Below are 18,872 nucleotides of genomic sequence, written 5' to 3'. Positions count from 1 at the left end.
GGTCCCTACAGAGAAACTGTGGGATGTCAGGTTCCATATTACAGCACAGGAATACAATATTATTTAACTTTTTACTAGTAAGTTATTTATTTTTTACTATTTTTAAGTAAGCAATGTGCCCAACTTGGGAGTCAAATTCACAAGATCAGAGTTCCTTGTTCTACCAGTGAGCTAGTTGGGCTCTGCTTATTAGTAACTTTGAAACATAGTTTGGGTCCAAAGTTCTGTATGAAAAGAAAGCATCCAAATTTAAAGTAATGAAAATTCAAAATACATGTTTTTGGAGTTAATAAGTGAGTGTTTAATCAAATATATTTTTCGTTTTCTTTGTTAATTCTTTTTAAAGGGCTGTTAGGCAGTTTGTAGAAAAATGCATATATAATTCAAGTACTCTACGTATTAAATAACATGTAAATATGAAAGTTCATTTTTTATGAAGCTACTACACAAGACTTACATTACATATTCTGAAAAAATGTAAAATTTTTGTATGTAATTACATACATTACACACATTAACATTACATATTCTGAAAAAAGGTTCATGGAAAAGACAATATACTTTATCAATACATCTTTATTGAAATGTGCGAAACCATTTCCAGAGTATAATCCTTTTGCACACACTTTGAAAGCAGGTTCTCTGATTTTTTTTTTAATTAATTGGCTTAGTAGTTGCTCCAGGATAACCCTTCTTCCTCTTTCCTTGTCGATGTATTCAGTTACAGTGGCAACCGAATTTTCATTTTACTTAAAAGAATTTTCTTTTTTAAGCGAAGATAAAGAACGGCGATGGCTAATTTTTTCTGCAGTCACAGCAATGAGGAAAACACATTTTCTGCGCGCGGCTGTTTGAGGACTTGCACACACCTCGAGAAGGCAGTTCGAGGCTAAGAGGCGGATGGATGGTCTCCAGGGAGGGCCGGGGGTGAATGAGGCCCAGAGAGACAGTGGGAGACGACCAGAGCCGGTTCGGTGCGGGCTGCCTTGCCAGCTTTGCCGCCGGGTGGCCAGACCACGGCTTCGCGGCGGCTTTACGGCCGAAGCCGCAGCAGCAGCGCGTCTGCGGCGTCGTCGGGCGGGTGCGCGGCGGAAGAAAGAACGTTGTAAGAGACTTCGGCCGACAGAGACCCCGCCGCTTGGGAGGCCACCGGGCTCCCCGGTTGCGGGGCCTAAGTGGCGCCAATACTAGATACCGAGGTGACCGCACTTCGACGGGGTCCTGTCAACCCTTCCGCATTTTCCTGGGTATCTCTCCCCGGCGGTGACGTGACGTGCTGACGGTGGGCCCTAGCCGGGGAGCTGGGCCGCTTTTTGTCAGCTCCGAGCTCGGCCCCTCCTCCCTCCGTCCGCCCGCCCCACCAGCCGGAGCCCGGCCCAGTGCTCGAAAGGAAGGCCGGCCTGCAGCGCTCGGCCCCGTTGCCGACTGTCCGCACGCGCATCCGGTGAGTTCCGGGCTCTGCCGCTGCCTTGGGGCCTAACGCTACTGGGGTGGCCTAGTTGGGGGCCCGGGCAACGCCCTTTGGCCCACACCGGGTGGTACGGCGAGGAGCGCAGAGCAGGCGCGGAGGAGGCCGCAGATAGGCCGGGGAGGAGCCTGACCGCCTTGAGTTGCGGCGGAGGTGCGTTCCGTTGCCCGAGAGGGGGGGCGGGGGGGGGAGGGGGTGAGGGTGGCTGGGGGATACCCTGTGGCGGGAGAGAGGGCGTGGAGGCGTCGGGTTGGCGCCGCGGCCCGCATGGGGCTCCTCGCGATGCCGAGGCCTAACTAAGAGGCGAATGTTGCCGGCGTGAGGTGAATGCCGCAGGCAAGCCGGAAAGATTTTCTGCTATGTAAATATTGGAGGGGGAGTGGGGAGGGAGGGGGAACAAGATGGTGGCGGATTTACGGCTGCTGCTTGGACGGTTGAAGGGGTTGTCGGGAGGGGGAGTCGCCATCTTGAAGGTGGTGTTTGGGGATAAAATTCCGCTACAGTCCGTGAGGGGGTGTTGGAGAGCCGCCGGTGGCGGCAGCGACAGCAGCAGCACTGGTGACCGATCCCGTGGCCCCGCACAGCGGCGTGTGCGCGCGTAGGGGGCGTGCTCCGTTCTCGTGGCTGCTATTAGCCTTGCCGCCATGACGTGCCCTAGTGCTACCGGCGTTTGGGAGCAACCCTACCCTTTCTGACAGTCATACTTGGCTTCCTGTTTTCCTCCCTTTTCTGCTGCATCGCTTTCGTTCCTCCTGTCGGTTGGTAGTCTATAAAACATTTTTTACTTAAGCAGATTCATTTGTGGCTTCTAGAAGCCCACAGTGAGGTTTTCTACCGTTGTCTCCCCGAGAATCTAAATAATAAAAATTGAATTTAATAGGAAAAAGTTCTCACCACTCTTTTATACAGTCGGTGTGAAAAGCTGCATTTTGCAAACCTGAAATCGGAGAAATAAGTTAGAAGACTACTTACTTATCTGGAAAAACTTTGATATTTCTATTTAAATGGTTATTGATCACTTTATAATAGTTATTGAGTAGAAAGTGAGTTTCTGTGGAATCACAACAAAATTTGATGTGCTGTGTACGGTTGGTTTACATACCTGGAGCTATTTCGGTATTCTGCTAGAGTTTTACGTGCGGTTCCATACATTACGGTACTTTAGATTGCTTACGGTTGGACTTTGATGGTGAGCTCAGTGCAATCGATGCAAGGGGTAGGAAAGATTGTGAAAGTTCTTAAAATGCACGTGTTGCTTGCAGTAACTTCGCCTGGTAGATTACTTTAGGACGCATAAGTCTCTATTTCCAGCATCAGGAAAGTGTTCCTGAAATCGGTGGCATTTTGGAAACGTTACTTATTGAAAGAATGGTGGGACTTTGTTAGGGGGAGGTGTGAGTGAGTGAAAGGCATTCTTAAGGCAACATTAAATTTACAGTTTCCTAGAGTGCATAGGATAGGTAGGAAAGACCTGAAAATTCTGCCTGAAAACGGTAAATAACGACATCTGGAGACTGATTTCTAGCAGAGTGATCAAACACCTCAGTTGTACTTCATTTATTTAGCAGTTTTGGATCCACTCATTGGAAAAGTTTCAAAGTTGAGAAATAATGACAGCAAGTAGTAAGTAAATCACTCTTTTCATTACTAGAAAAATTATAAAGTGTTCCTACTTTTCACATGATTCATCTCTCCTTGACAGCCGTTCTTTTCTGTCTTGAATTCTCATAACAATAACCTATTGCTCAAAAGTGTTACACTTCCTGTACTGAGTATTAATAACAGTATTTTACCAAGGCATTTTGAAGAGTAGATTAGAAGACTTAATTCCTAAAATATCAAAAGGCCTTATGCAAACTCCCCTACTTCCCTGAAGTAAGTCCTTCCAGAAAATGTATTTTTTTTACTCTCCACTAAGCCAAAAGTCATATTTTGATTTATATATATAAATGACCTAGATTAGAAAGTTTAAGGAAATACATGGAGCACTTGTTTCCTGAATTTTGTAATACACAAAGCAACCTTCCTACTTGCATATCAACTGTTCAAGCACTAGTGAGAGGAATTCTTATGTTTGTCATGAAGGTTTGAGGAACTGGTTACAGGAGACAGACTAGAAACAAGTTTTTAAGCAGTCTAGTTGTAGAGGTGTTAAGGAAAAACGTAAACTGTAGAAGTAGTTGCTTTATATCTTGACAGCTGGGAAAGACATAGAAGAGCTCTAAAGAAGATAGAATTATTTGCTGCACAGTACATGCAGCAGCAGCAGATGTTCCAGTCAGCAACAATGGATGTTCGAGATTAAGATTAATTTAGAGTCGAATGTATAATTAAGAAGACAGGTAAGTGTATAACTCTAAAAATTTTCTTTAAAAAAATGTTTAACTGTAAATGTTTTTTGCTTGAAGAGGTAGACATTAATGATCTGGAAAACTGGTAGATTATTAATTAGCCAATTATCATGAATAAATCAAGTATTTTATTTTATATATATATTTCACAATTTTTTTAATTTTTTAAAAATATAGAGTGCTTTTTGTAAATGCTTACTTTCTGTTTACATTTGCATTTTCACTAATTAATCTTGGTGTTACCTTTTTTCTGCATATCATCAATATCAAACTTATTTTCTTTTTAAACTTTATATCCCAGTCTTTAAAATCCATCAACCCCATAAATTACTTTTTTTGTTTTAACTTAGCTAAGACAGGTAGATCACCATCTGTTATAAACACTTAATTTCTTCAACTTCATTCTACTCTTTTATTTTTATCTAGGCTTTTTTCTTTTTTCTTTTGCTGCAGAAAAAAATCTTTGTTCCACGCCCAGGTATTCTGCCTATCCCTGACACTCTTGATGACTTCTTTTTCTCACTCATAAATATGACTAGATTTGATAATTCTATAAACATCTTACTTACACTGTTTCTTTGCACCAGCCCTTTTATTTCATTTTAATCTACTTATTTATAAATCAGTATTTATCAGACTCTTCTGACCATGCTAATTGGGGTGTCACATAAAAGTGTTTTTGTGGGGCACCTCAGTGGCGTAGTCATTTAATATCAGTCTGTCTCTTGATCTCAGCTCATCTTGATCTCAGGGTCGTGAGTTCAATTTCCCTGGTAGACTCCACAAACAAAACTGTTTTCTACTTTCTCTGCTGTGGTTCTCCTTTTATCACTTTTAAAGATTTTATTTTTAAGTACTCAGTGTGAGGCTCAGATGTACAACCTGGAGATGAAGTGTCATAAGCTCTACCAACTGAGCCAGCAAGGCACCCCTGGGGATATTTTTAAAACGTATATGGGGGCTATCCCATAAATTTCTTCCTCTCTTCTTCTTCTTCTTGTCCTCACTGTCCTTTATTATGCTCACCTTGTTGTCCAAGTTTCTTACTTAGGATTTCCAGGTGCCTACTGTACCCAGCTAGCTTGCTGATATTCCATAGTTAATATGACTGAAGTAAAACTTGACAGACACATAGTAAGTGCCTGAGAATGTTTATTGAAAATCTGTTATTCCATGGAGTTCCTAAAAACTTCTGCTTCATTTCTTTCTATTTGTGACTCCATTATTTTCTGACGCTTGCTCTTCTGTGCCACATGGAGCAATGTAGACATATTTTATTTAGCAATAAATCTATTATATCCTAACTAGATGACATTTTGTCTCCACAAATTTTGAAGATCCTAATTGTAGAGATAATTTCTTACCTTGTTTTGTCCCCCATCAGAATGATCTGGCACATAAACATCATCTCATTAATGTGTATTTACATATACATTATTTTAATGATTTATTACTGAGATTTTTATGGAGGCGAGTAGCTTTCCATTTGAAATTAACTAGCTAAATAGATACTGCATTTTGACAAAAGACCTTCATTAGTACACTATATCCATGTTAGGAAAGCACCAGGTCAAAATGGACACTTGGGAATAACTCCAATTTAGAATGTGTGCCGCCCTTTATTCTTACCGAATTATTTTTCAAAAGAATGATTTATAAAGGCATCTAATTACTTATAGAGTGTAACATAAAGAAGTCACTTTTTTTTGTTGTTTTTTTAAGCATTCTCCAAGCCCAACTTGGGGCTTAAACTCAACCATGAGATTGAGAGTCCTGTGCTCTACCAACTGAGCCAGTCTGATGCCCCTTACTGCTTTTCTTTTACAAGAGGAGTATTTGTGGAGAGATGTACATCAAGGAATCTGCAGTCTTTAGGGGTCTGGATGGCTCAGTTGGTTGAGCATTCCACTCTTGATAATGGCTCAGGTGGTGATCTTGGGGTTGTCAGGCTCCAAGCTCAATGGGGAGTCTGGTTGAGATTCTTTTTCCCTCTCCTTTGCCTCTCTCTCGTGTTTCTCTTCCTGTCTCTAAAATAAATAAATCTTGATAGGGGAGGGGGAAAATCTGAACTCTTAAAGGTCTTTTGAAAATGTAATTAATATTAACATATTAAACGTATAAATGATAAAATGCTCCAAATGATAAAATGCTGAAAAGGGTCACTTAGGTAAAACAAATTAAGTGATAACATTTTCTTTCTTATTTAATTTTTTATTTAAAGATATCTTGCTTGCAAATTCAGTTAAAGGGTTTTCCTCACTTCATCCCAGCTTTCTTTTTTTCCCAGAAGTCATTGGTATCCTCACATATAGGTATGGAAATAATCTTTGAGTGATTTACCTTTATAGAGAAGGTTAGGTTAAGCATGTCATTTAACATATGTTCAACATCTGGTTCTAGGTTACTAGTTCTTAAAATGACCTGGAACCTGTGGAGATTGCTGATACCTTTGGAGAGTGCCTGTGAGGGAAAGATTATTTTTATAGTAATACTAGCAAGTAGTGGGGCACCGGGGTGGTTCAGTGGGTTAAGTCTCTGCCTTCGCCTCAGATCATGATCCCAAGATCATGATCCCAGAGTCCTGGGATCAAGCCCCTGCATCAGGAACTCTGCTCAGCAGGAGGCCTGCTTCTCCCTCTCCTACTCCCCCTGCTTGTATTCCCTCTCTCACTCTCTCTCTCTCTGTCAAATAAATAAATCTTTAAAAAAAAACCAAACACTCAGAAGTACTTACCTTTTTTACTCCCATCTTGCCATAAATGTAGTGTACTGGGTTTTCCAGACACTAATGTAGCCTGATGCAAAATGGAATGAGGGAACAGATAGGTGAGGAGTCAGCTGTATTAAACTAAAAATTAGAGAGATATGCAAAAAATTTTACTTTTAATTTTTTTTAAGGGAATGTAGACGGAATAGTCTTATTTGCCTTTTTTTTTTTTTTTTTTTTTTTAGTGTTTGTTTTAAATACCTAGTGCTAAACATAGGTGTACTCTTTAATCCTCCCCTCCTAGTCTTCAACCCTCCCTTATCTTCCCTTTGTTAACCATTAGTTTGTTCTCAGCAATTGTTTGTTTCTTGGTTTATCTGTCTCTTTTTCCCATGTGATCATTTGTTTTATGCTTTGAATTTTATGTCTGAGAGAGATCATAATGGTATTCGTTTTTCTCTGGCTGACTTATTTCACTTGGTTAATACTCTGTAGCTCCATATATCATTACAAATAGCAAGATTTCATTTTATGATTGAATAATAGTCTGATATATATATATATATTTTTTTTTTTTGTCCATTCATCTATAGATGGATACTTGGGCTATTTCCATAGTTTGGCTGTTGTAAATAATTTAGCTGCTATAAACATAGGGGTACATGTATCCCTTTGAATTAGTGTTCTTGTATTTGGGGGATAAACACCCAATAGTGTGATGCTGGATCATAGAGAGGTTCTATTTTTAACTTTTTGAGGAACCCCCCTCCTTACTGTTTTCCAAACTGGCTACACCAGTTTGCATTCCCACCAACATTGTAAAAGGGGTTCCCTTCATTTGTCATTTCTTGCCAACATTTATTTCTCCTGTGGTTGATTGTAGCCATTCTGAAAGTTGTAAGGTGGTATCTCATTGTGGCTTTGATCTGTAGTTCCCTGGTAAGTGATGCTGAGCAACTTTTATGTGTGTATTGGCCATTTGAAAGTCTTTTTTTTTTAATTTAATTAAACAAAAATAAATTTTTTTAATTAAGCTCTGTGCCCAACATAGGGCTCAACCTTAGGATGCCAAGATCAAGAGTTGTCCGTCCCATTGACTGAGCCAGCCAGCCTCCCTTGGATGTCTTCTTTGGAGGAATGTCAGTTTGTATCTCTGCCCAAGACTTTTATTCCCCCCTCCTCCATTCTACCCCCCCCCTTTTTTTTTAGATTATTCATTTTGGGATGTTGAGGGGTTTTTTTTGTTTGTTTGTTTTTTTAAGATTTTATTTATTTATTTGACAGAGAGAGATCACAAGTAGGCAGAGAGGCAGGCAGAGAGATGGAGAGGCAGGCTCCCTGCCAAGCAGAGAGCCTGATGCTGGGCTTGATCCCAGGACCCTAGGATCATGACCTGAGGCAAAGGTAGAGGCTTCAATCCACTGAGCCACCCAGGCGCTCCAGGATGTTGAGTTTTAAAAGTTCCTTAAATACTTTGGGTAATTACTCTTTATTGCATATGTCATTTACAAATATCTTCTTCCATTCTATAGATTGCCTAGTTATTTCCTTCACTGCACAGAAGCTTTTAATTTTAATGTAGGCTCATTAGTTTATTTTTTGCTTTTGTTTTCCCTTGCCTCAGGAGACCTAGAACACTGTTGTTACAGCTGATGTTAAAGAAATTACTGTCTGTGCTCTGTTCTAGAGTATTGATGGATTCCTGCCTCACATTTATGTCTTTCATCCAGTTTGTGTTTGGTAAAAGAAAGTGATGCAGTGGGGTGCCTGGGTGGCTCAGTGGGTTACAGCCTCTGCCTTTGGCCCAGGTCATGATCCCAGGGTCCTGGGATCGAGCCCTGCATTGGGGCACTCTGTTCAGCAGGGAGCCCGCTTCCCTTCCTCTCTCTCTCTCTCTGCCTCTTTGCCTACTTGTGATCTCTTTACGTCAAATAAATAAATAAAATCTTAAAAAAAAAAAGTCATGCAGTGTCATTCTTCTGCATCTTGCTGTCCAGGTTACCCAACACCATTTGTTGAAGAGACTTTTTTCCATTGAATATTCTTTTCTGCTTTTTGAAGATTAGTTGGCTGAGAGTTGTGGGTTTATTTCTGGGTTTTCTATTTCTATTCTGTCCCATTGGTCTGTGGGTCTGTTTTTGTGCCAGTACCATACTGTTTTGATCACTTCAGCTTTGTAATATAATTTAAAATCTGGAGTTGTGATGCCTCTAGCTTTTTTTTTTTTTTTTTTCAGGTGGCTTTGTTTATATGGGATCTTTTCTGATTTCATATAAATTTTAGAATTGTTTGTACTAACTCTGTGAAAAATGCTGGTGTGATTTTGATAGGGATTGCATTAAATGTGTAGATTTTTGGGGGTTGCATAGACAATATTAATAATATTTGTTCTTGCACTCCATGAGCATTCCATGTGTTTCCATTTCTTTGTGTCATCTTCAGTTGCATTCATTTTCATTATTCTGTAGTTTTCTTTCTTTCTTTTTTTTTTTTTTAAAGATTTTATTTATTAATCTGAGAGCACAAGTAGACAGAGAGGCAGGCAGAGAAAGAGGATGAAGCAGGCTCTCCGTGGCGCAGAGAGCCAGATGCGGGGCTCGATCCCAGGACCCTGGGATCATAACCTGAGCTGAAGGCAGAGGCTTTAACCCACTGAGCCACCCAGGTGCCCCTGTTCTGTAGTTTTCAGAATGCAGATTGTTTACCTCTTGGGTGATGTTTATTCTTAGGCATTTATAGGTGCCAAGGAATATAGGTGAGGTTTATTCCTAGGTGCAGTTACAAATGGGATTGATTCCTTGATTTCTCTTTCTCCTGCTTTGTTATTAGTGTATACAAATGTAACAGTTCTGAAGGTAGATTTTTATCCTGCTACTTTACTGCATTTGTTTATCAGTTCTAGTAGTTTTTTTGCTGTCCTTTGTTTTTAGGGTTTCCTGTGTAGAGTATCCTGTCATTTGCAGATAATGAAAGTTTTAATTCTTCCTTACCGATTTTGATTCCTTCCTTTCTTTTGTTGTCTGCTGAGGCTAGGACTTAAGAATATTATGTTGATTATGTTAAATAACAGTGGTAAGATGGACATCTGTATCTTGTCCCTGACCTTAAGGAAAAGGCTCTCAGGGTTGTTTTTTTTTTTTTTTTTTTTTTTTTTTTTTTTTTTTTAAAGATTTTATTTATTTATTTTGACAGAGAGAGATCACAGTAGACAGAGAGGCAGGCAGAGAGAGAGAGAGAGGGAAGCAGGCTCCCTGCTGAGCAGAGAGCCCGATGCGGGACTCGATCCCAGGACCCTGAGATCATGACCTGAGCCGAAGGCAGCGGCTTAACCACTGAGCCACCCAGGCACCCTCTCAGGGTTTTTTTGCCTTTAGGAGGTTAAAGTCTGTTCCCTTTCAACCCACTTTGTTGATTTTTTGTTTGTTTTTTAAGATTTTATTTTTTTGACAGAGATCACAAGTAGGCAGAGAGGCAGGCAGAGACAGGAGGAAACAGGCTCCCCGCTGAGCAGAGAGCACTATGTGGGGCTCGATCCCAGGACCCTGAGATCATGACCTGAGCCGAAGGCAGAGGCTTAACCCATTCAGCCACCCAGGCGCTCCTTGTTGATGGTTTTTATCATGAATGGATATTGTGCTTTTTAAGTAGCTTTTTCTGTGGCTATTGAAATGATGATATAGTTTTTTTTTCTTTTATTGATGTAATGTATAATGTTGATCGATTTGCAAACATAGAACTACCATTGAAATCCAGGAATAAATTCCACTTGATTGTGGTGGATGGTTTTTTTTTAGTGTATTGTTGGATTTGTTTTGATAGTATTTTTTTTTTAAGATTTTATTTATTCATTTGACAGACAGAAATCACAAGCAGGCAGAGAGGCAGGCAGAGAGAGAGAGAGAGAGAGAGAGAGAGAGAAGTAGGCTCCCTTTTTTAAAGATTTTATTTATTTATTTGACAGACAGAGGTTACAAGTAGGCAGAGAGGCAGTCAGAGAGAGGAGGAGCAGGCTCCCTGCCGAGCAGAGAGCCCGATACGGGGCTCGATCCCAGGACCCTGAAATCATGACCTGAGCCGAAGGCAGCGGCTTAACCCACTGACCTTGAGTTTTTGTTTGTCGGGAGGGTTTTTTTTTTTTTTTAAGATTTTATTTATTTATTTGACAGAGATCACAAGTAGGCAGAGAGGCAGGCAGAGAGAGAGGAAGGGAAGCAGGCTCCTCGCTGAGCAGAGAGTCCGATGTGGAGCTCGATTCCAGGACCCTGGGTTCATGACCTGAGCTGAAGGCAGAGGCTTTAACCCACTGAGCCACCCAGGCGCCCCTGTTGGGAGTTTTTTGATGTTATGAATATATCTGTTAAGATTCATTTTCTTTGCTGATAATGTCTGTTAAATTTTCTATTTCTGTTTCAGTTTCCTGGCTGTATGTTACTCTGTATTTCTCTGTTTTTTCTGTTGTTGGTGTGTAGTTTTTCATAATTCTTCCTTATAATTGTATATCTTGGTGTTTGTTTTATTTCTCTTATTTGTGATTTTATTTATTTGGGATGCTTTCTCAATATCTCTCTCTGTCTCCCTCTCTCTCTCTCTCTCTCTCTTTTTTTTAAAGATTTCATTTTTTAAGTAATCTCTACACCCAGTGTGGGACTCAAATTTAAACCCTGAGATCAAGAGTTGCATGCTCCACTGACTGAGCCAGCCCCATGCCCTGAGTCGTTTCTCTTTCTGTCTTGATAAATCCTGCTAGAGGTTCATAAGTTTTATTAGCTTTGTTCAAAGAACTTGCTCCTGGTTTCACTGCACGGTTTTCGTGTGTGTGTGTAAGTGGATTGTTTGTTTGTTTTTTAGTTTCTTTTTTTTTTTTTAAGATTTTATTTATTTGACAGGAGAGATCACAAGTAGGCAGAGAGGCAGGCAGAGAGAGAGGAGGAAGCAGGCTCCCCGCTGAGCAGAGAGCCCGATGCGGGAGATGCGGGACTCGATCCCAGGGCCCTGAGATCATGACCTGAGCCGAAGGCAGCGGCCCAACCCACTGAGCCACCCAGGCGCCCCTGTTTTTTAGTTTCTATATCATTTATTTCTGCTCTAAAGTTTATTTCCTTCTTTCTGATCGTTTTAGGTTTTGTTTTTCTTTTTCTGTCTCTTTTAGGTGTAAGATTAGGTTGTATATTGGGATTTTTCTTGGCTCCTTGAGGTATGCCCATATGCTATCAACTTGTTTCTTAGAACTGCTGTTGCTGAATCCCAGAGGTTTTGAACTGTTGTGTTTTCACTTTCCTTTGTTTCTATGTACTTTTTAATAAAGTTATTTTTCTCTTCAGTGTTCCAAAAGTCATTGTTTATGCACCACACCCAGTACTCCATGCAATACGTGCCCTCCTTAATACCCACTACCAGGCTCACCCTACCTCCCACTACCCTCTCCAAAACCCTGTTTGTTTCTCAGAGTCAGCAGTCTCTCATGGTTTGTCTAATTTCTTCTTTGATTTCCTTGTTGACCCATTCATTGTTAAGCAGCATTATTTTTAAGCTTTCATGTCAGTTTCATATTGTTGTGGTCAGAAAAGATGTATGGTATATCTTTGATCTTTTTTATTTTGTTGAGGTTTGTATTGTGGCCTAATATGTGATCCATTCTGGAGAATGTTCTGTATGCACAGTGTTTGTTATGCTGAAATGTTCTGAGTATATCCATTAAGTCCATTTGGTCCAGTATATCATTCAAAGTCATTGGTTCTTTGTTGATTTTCTGTTTAGGTGATATGTCCTTTGATATAGGGGCATATTAAAGTTCTCTGTTACTGTTTTATTATTGATGAACCCCGGACCCCTTTATGTTATTAACTGTTTATATATTTGGGTCCTTCCTAGTTGGGTGCATAAATATTTACAGTTGTTACATCATCTTGATGGAATGTCTACTTTGATTATATAGTGCCCTTTTTCATCTCTTGTACAGTCTTTGTTTTAAAGTCTGGATTCTCAGATATGAGTATTGCTACACTAGCTTTTTTAGGCAAAGGGAGATTTTATTTATTTGTGAGAGAGAGAGTGTGTGTGTCATTGGGAGAGAATTAATTAGCACTGAGCAAGGAGCCCAAACTGGGGGTCAATCTCATATCTGAGCCAAAACCAAGAATGGATGCTTCACTGACTGAGCCATCCCGATGCCTCTACACTGGTTCTTTTTGACATCCATTTGCATGATGGATGTTTCTCCGGCCCCTCAATCTATTTATTTATTTATTTATTTTGAGAGAGAGAATATGGGAGTAGGAGTGGGACAGAAGGAGAGGGAGGGAGAGAATCTTAAGCAGTCTTCATACTTAGCATGGACCCCATTACAGGGTTTGATCTCACAGCAGACATAACCTGAGCTGAAATCAGAAGTTGGTCACTTAACCAACTGAGCCACACAGGCACCCCTACTTGCCCTTTCAATCTGCAGGTGTCTTTTGGTCAGAAAGGAGGTTTTTGTAGGCAATGTGGCAGTCTTTTTTTTTAGGTTGAGTCTCTCCTCTTCTCCCCCTGCCCGTGAGCAGTGTGGAGTGTGGATCCTGCTGTCAAGACCTGAGCTGAGATCAGATGCCGAACCCACTGATCCTTCCAGGCACACCCTGTCTTGTTTTTTAACCCATTCTTTTAGCTATCTGTTTTTAGTAGATTTACATTCAAAATAATTGTTGATAGATATGTGTTGCCATTTTATTACTTGTTTTTTGGTTGTTTCTGAAAGTTTTCTCGATTTGTCTCTCTTTAATGGTTTGCTGCTTTTGTTTAGTGATCTAGCTTTTTCTCCTCTTTATTCTTTCAGTATTAAGGGTTTTTTTTTTTGTTTGTTTGTTTGTTTTTAAGATTTTATTTATTTATTTGACAGAGAGAGATCACAAGTCAGCAGAGAGGCAGGCAGAGAGAGAGAGGAGGAAGCACGCTCCCTGCTTAGCAGAGAGCCTGATATGGGACTCGATCCCAGGACCCTGAGATCATGACCTGAGCCAAAGGCAGCGGCTTAACCCACTGAGCCACCCAGGCGCCCCAGTATTAAGGTTTTTGATTTGTGGTTACCATTAGGTTTGTATTTGCCTCTTGTGCATATATGGCAGTCTATATTAAGAAGTTGATGACCGGGACACCTGAGTGGCTCAATTGGTTGGACGACTGCCTACGGCTCAGGTCATGATCCTGGAGTCCCGGGATCGAGTCCCGCATCAGGTTCCCAGCTCCATGGGGAGTCTGCTTCTCCCTCTGACCCTCTCCTCATTCATGCTCTCTCTCACTATCTCTCTCTCAAGTAAATAAATAAAATCTTAAAAAAAAAAAAAAAGAAGTTGATGACCATTTAAGTTTGAACCCATTTTTACACCTCTTCTCATGTTTTAGGTATATGCTGTCATATTTTACATTCTTTTATTTTGTGAGTTCCTTGACTGATTTTTTAATAGAAATCTTCATTTTTACTGTTTTTAAGTTTTGTACCCTTATTATGTCATTTTTAGTCTGTCTTTCCACTCAAAGAGTCTCATTTAATACTGTTTTCAGGGCTGGTTTAGTGGTCACAAATTTCCTTTAGTTGTTGTTGGAAAGCTCTTTCTATTCTGAATGATGTCTTTGCTGCATAGAGTATTTTTGGCTATAAGTTTTTCCAGTCAGCCCTTTGAATATATCATGCACCTATCTCTTGGCTTGGAAAATTACTGCTTAAAAATCTGCTGGTACTCTCACAGGGTTTCCTTTGTATGTAACTGTCTTCTTTTGCTGCTTTAATATTTTTTATTACCATATTTTGTCATTTTAATCACATATGTCCTTTTTTTTTTTTAAGATTTTATTTATTTATTTGACAAAGAGAGATCACAAGTAGGCAGAGAGGCAGGCAGAGAGAGAGAGGAGGAAGCAGGCTCCCTGTTGAGCAGAGAGCTGGAAGTGGGACTCAATCCCAGGACCCTGAGACCATGACCTGCGCTGAAGGCAGTGGCTTAACCCATTTAGGCACCCAGGTGCCCCAGTCACATATGTCTTGGTTGGATCTGCTTTTCCTGATTTTGTTTTGGGATCTGAGTGCCTCTTGGATCTGTATATGTTTCCTTCTTGAGTAGGGAAATTTTTAGCTATTCTTTCTTAATGTAAATTCTTTGATCCTTGGGGTGCCTGGGTGGCTCATTCATTAAGCATCAGCCCTCTGCCTTCAGCTCAGGTCATGATCCCAGGGTCTTGGGATAGAGCCCCTCATCTAGCTCCCTGCTTAGTGGTAAGCTTGCTTCTCTCTTTGCCACTCTCCCTGCTTGTGTTCCTTTTCTCGCTGTCTCTCTGTCAAATGAATAAATAAAATCTTTTAAAAAAAATTCTCTGCCCCATTTTTTGTTTCCTCTTTTAGGAAAGATTTGTAAGACAAATATCAGTGTATTTGATGGAGTTACTATGTTCCCTAGGTCTCCTCTCACTTTGCATAATTCTTTTTTTCTCTTTTGATCAGTTTGACTACTTTCCATTACTGTCTTCTTATTCCATTACATGTGATTCTCATTTTGTTTTTTTGAATCTTTTATTTTTGCTGTGTTACTCCTTATTTCTGTGTTAATGGTATCATTGATGCCCTCCACTTTTCTCAAGTCCAGTGAGTATCCTTTTCATCATTGGGTTTATATTTTCTATCAGGCATGTTACTTATATCTGTTTCACTTAGATCTCTAGTAGCAGCTTTGACCTCATCTTTTATTTGGGACAGATTCCTCTGACTTGTTTTGTCTAAGTCTCCGTAACTGTTTCCTTATTGTAAAAGTCATCCATGTCTCTTGTTCTTGAAGGTAAGGGTTTTATGAAGAAGAGGCACTATAGTGTCTCTGTTTCCCAGGTAGTGTTCCCTATTTCCCAGGGCCTGTCACTTCAGGTTGTGTCTCTGCCTAATGCTGTGTACATTCTGCTGTTTTGTCTTAGCTGCTCTGTCCTTCAGACCAGTTGCCTGCAGGGGCTGTCCTTGCCTGCAGTGGGTAGTGTTTGGTCCCTGGCATGAATGTGGTGGTGAGTTTTAACTAGGTGTGCTCTGGTCTGCCTATGAAATGAGTCCTGTTACCACTGCTGCCAGAGCCGAAGCCTTACAAAACTCCAGGTGGGGAGATGCTGTGGTTTGGACTGGTCTTCTGGGGAAGAGCTGCCACACTGGTACTGAGGCAAGGGAGACTGGGAAAGGTGGTTCTTCTGGACTGTGGCATGCTTAGGGCAGGGTTTGGTGTACGCTTGTTAGGGTAGTGAGTATCTGTGCTGTGCCGTTTACCACAGGTGGCCCTTTGGGTATTCTGAGGGGCAGGGAAGGGAAATGGTGTTTGCTAGAGCCTTTGTTCTAGAGGAGGGTTTCCCTGTGAAAGCTGCCTCTTTGAGACATCTCTGAGATGAGCAACTAACTCCCCTACTGTATGCCCCAGGCTTTAAGTTGTTTGCAAGAACTCAAGAAATTCAGTCTCTCTTGTTTTTCAAGTCAATTACTGATGCCCCGATACCCTTCTTTCCTATACCGCATCTGAAGAATTACCTCTTTCAGTGTGGCCTCTTCTTTGCCTTTAGTTGTGGAGTCTTCAAATCAGTTTCTGGGTATTTAGGAAGATTTGATGGTTATCTGGTTGTTTACAGGACTAGATGAGGCTAGAGTCCTTCTGTTCTACCCCCATCTTCCCCTCTATATAAGAGATTTAATTTTTAATTTGGCAAATGCTTGAAGCAAATACTTTGCATTATGTTGATAATGACTTCCTAGTTGAAGTTAATAAGCAATGTTCTTGAAATTATTCAGTTGTAATATGTGTTAATCTTTAATTTTAAACATGTATTCAGTGATATTTATACAGATATATTATACAGCCATGCATGTTATCTGTATCTTTGTATTTATACTTATATATATTCTGAGCCACAATGTAAAATATATTTCTTTCTATAGGTCAGGATCAGAAAAAGTTAGACCCTCTCCAGGACAGTGCACAATTCTTGTCTACAGATAATTTTTTAAATATTGACAGCATAATTTATGCAAACTAAGTAAGAAAACGTTAGACCCTCTCCAGGACAGTGCACAATTCTTGTCTACAGATAATTTTTAAAATATTGACAGCATAATTTATGCAAACAAAGTAAGAAAACGTTAGACCCTCTCCAGGACAGTGCACAATTCTTGTCTACAGATAATTTTTTAAATATTGACAGCATAATTTATGCAAACAAAGTCTCTTTGAAGTTCTTGAATTTTATTTCATCAGGAAGCCCTGAGGTGAAAGGTTGAGTAATAATTAAACAAATTATTCATATTCCTTGTATTTTAGTAAACAAATATTCTCTGGTTTATTTATTCCTAGGTACACTTAATGTCTTCAGTTGTTTGAAATTCAGAACACTGGGGCTGTGAACACCTTTGCATGTGATTTTTCTCTCTTGGGTTTATAAAATGGAATTGGTATATTGAAATGTATATGCATTGACAATTTTATTAGAATTCCCAAGTTCTTTCTACTGCAGTTATAACTTAGTTTACATTAAGATGTCTGTGAGCCTCTGTTTCTGTACATCATTGCTGAAGATTTAAAAGTTTAATTTCTTCTCTTTTTCTTTTTTTTTAAGATTTTATTTATTTATTTGAGAGAGAGAGAGAGTGCGCACGAGCAAGGGGGAGAGGGAGAAGCAGGCTCCCTGCTGAACAGGGAGACAGACCGAAATGGGGCTAGGGGCTCAAACCCAGGACTCTAGGACCAGGACCCAAGCCAAAGGCAGACACTTAACTGACTGAGTTTATCCAGGCACCCCACCGAATCAATTTCTTTCTGTCTTTGGGGAATTAAATGTTTTCCCTTTGCTGTTTTAATTTTGCATTGATTAGGTTCTGGTAGAGATTAAACATCTTCCTGCCCCCTATAAATTAATTGCTGATTAGTCTTTCTCGGTAATTTTCTTGTTCCTATTTAGACCCATATTTTGTTGTTGTTGGGTTGCTGTTTTTAATGATGTACAGGTATTGTCTTTATGTTCTGCTTAAGAATGGTTTGCTGATTGCTTAGCCTATACATGCATATTTCCAGTTTTCGACTTGTCTTGGATTTATGTATAGTATATTTTATTGAATGGGACTTAAGTTCTTAATGAGGTAATTTTTAAATCTTTTCATACATGGCTTTTGTTTTTAGTATCTTTAAGAAAGTCACCCTCTACCACAAAGTCATTCTGTATTTTTCTTTCTTTTTGCTTCCCTTCCCCATCCCTTTCCCCTCTCCTCCTCTACTTTTCCCTCCTTCCTTCCTTCTCTCCCTCCTTTCTTTCTTTCTTTCCTTCCTTCCTTCTTCCTTTTTCTCTCTGCTTCTTGGTATTATTTTTTTAGTAATTCTACATTCAGTGTGGGGCTGGACCTTAAAACTCCTAACTCAGGAGTCACATGCTCTACTGATTGAGCCAGGTACACACCCCTGTACTTTTTTAAATTCAGGTTTTAGAATTTGCTTTTTTATATTTGTTATTAATCTACCCAGAATTTTTTTTTTAAGATTTTATGTATTTATTTCACAGAGATCACAAGTAGGCAGAGAGGCAGGCAGAGGGAGAGAGAGAGAAGTACCTGGAATTTTGTTTTTTTCTGTTTTTGAGGTACAGATCTAATTTTTATCTTTTTCATGTAATTTCATTGACTAACTTATTTTTTTCCTCACTGATTTATAATGCAGTTCATGAGGTATGTCTAATTCCTGTAGGTACAAGTACATTTTTTCTTTTATATTTTGGTTCAATCAGTCTGTTGCCAGTTTGTATTCCCTGTTTTATAAACTGTGGTTTTATAATAAAAAACTCATTATTATTATAATATTTATTTGACAGAGATCACAAGTATATAGAAAGGCAGGCAGAGAGAGAGGGGGAAGCAGGCTTCCCCTCCCCGCACCCCTCCCCAGCAGAGAGCCCAATGCGGGGCTCGATCTTAGGACCCTGAGATCGTGACCTGAGCCAAAGGCAGAAGGTTAACCCAATGAGTCACCCGGGAGTCCCTCTTTTCTCAATTAAAATACTCCCTGAATACCCTAGATACTTAGCATTTAATCACCTTCTTATTGTCCTAAAACATTCCTTTCTCAGTGTTTTGTTTTGTTTTGTTTTAAGATTTTATTTATTTATTTGACAGAGAGAGTTCACAAGTAGGCAGAGAGGCAGGAAGAGAGACAGGGGAAAGCAGGCTCCCCACCAAGGAGAAAGCCCAGGATCCTGAGATCATGACCTGAGCTGAAGGCAGAGGTTTAACCCACTGAGCCACCCAGGCAACCCTCAATCAGTTCTTTTTATTTATTTATTTTGATAAGTTATTTTAAACTAATAAATTAAT

The 18,872-nt window shown here is 40.0% G+C and overlaps 1 protein-coding gene across 35 annotated transcripts in view; it reads left to right on the top strand.

The window, feature by feature from the left end:
- Positions 1–294: 294 nt before the first annotated feature.
- LOC309856861 (zinc finger X-chromosomal protein-like) overlaps positions 295–18,872 on the top strand; it is a 62,799-nt gene continuing 44,221 nt past the window's right edge. For 5 of the 35 annotated variants that reach the window (XM_082718615.1, XM_082718590.1, XM_082718611.1 and 2 more), the window contains exon 1: positions 295–1,444. The gene's annotated coding sequence lies outside the window, so the exon portion shown is untranslated. Of the gene's footprint in view, positions 1,622–1,647; positions 1,830–3,033; positions 3,092–3,642; positions 3,817–18,872 lie in introns of those variants that run through there. The other 30 variants (XM_082718597.1, XM_082718607.1, XM_082718622.1 and 27 more) reach the window with 26 other exon arrangements.

Source organism: Mustela nivalis, assembly GCF_964662115.1.
Source record: "Mustela nivalis genome assembly, chromosome: Y".
Lineage (NCBI taxonomy): Eukaryota > Metazoa > Chordata > Mammalia > Carnivora > Mustelidae > Mustela > Mustela nivalis.
The sequence above is the reverse complement of the archived record's forward strand: the minus strand, read 5'-3'. Positions and strand labels throughout refer to the sequence as shown.